Genomic DNA, 830 nt, shown 5'->3' on the forward strand with positions numbered 1-830 from the left:
CCAGTCAGCAGCCAGGAGAGAACAAGACTAGAAGGGGGTGGGGTAGGAGGAAGAATAGTGTGGAAAGTTTTATGGGTTTTATGATATACATGTATGTCCTTTCCACACAGGTTCCACTGGCTGGAACTCCATCCACGGCCACGTCCACTATAAAGAAGATAGTTTAAGCCAGGTGTGGTGGCACATACCTATAATCCCAGTGGCTCAGAGGCTGAGGCAAGAGAATCACAAATTCAAAGCCAGCCTCAGCAACTTAGAGAGCCCCAAGTAATTTAGCAAGGCCTTGAGCAATTCAGTGCAGACTCTCAAAATTTAAAAAAATAAAAAGGGCTGGGGATGGGCTAGGATTGTAACTCAGTAGTAGAGCACTTGCCTAGCACATGCGAGTCTCTGGGTTTGATCCTCAGCACCACATAAAAATAAAATATGTATTGTGTCCACCTACAACTAATAAATAAATAAATAAAAAGAGCTGGGGATGTGGCTCAGTAGAGCACCCTTGGGTTCAACCTCTGGTACCAAATAAAAGAAGATAGAGAGTTTACCAGGTGTGTGATAGCACAGACTTGTAATCCCAGGGACTCAGGAGGCTGAGGCAGGAGGATCATGGGTTCAAAGTCAGCCCCAGCAACTTAGTGAGGCACTAAGCAACTTAACAAGATCATGTCTCAAAATTTAAAAATATTTTTTTCATAAGGAAGTGGGGGTGCGGATCTGGCTTAGTGGTTAAGCACTCCTGGGTTGAATCCCCAGTACAAAACAAAAACACTCAAGTTTGAGGCCAATCTGGGCAAATTAGTGAGACCCTGAAGCAGAATAACATAAAATAC

This window comes from Marmota marmota, unplaced genomic scaffold, assembly GCF_001458135.2.
Source record: "Marmota marmota marmota unplaced genomic scaffold, marMar, whole genome shotgun sequence".
Lineage (NCBI taxonomy): Eukaryota > Metazoa > Chordata > Mammalia > Rodentia > Sciuridae > Marmota > Marmota marmota.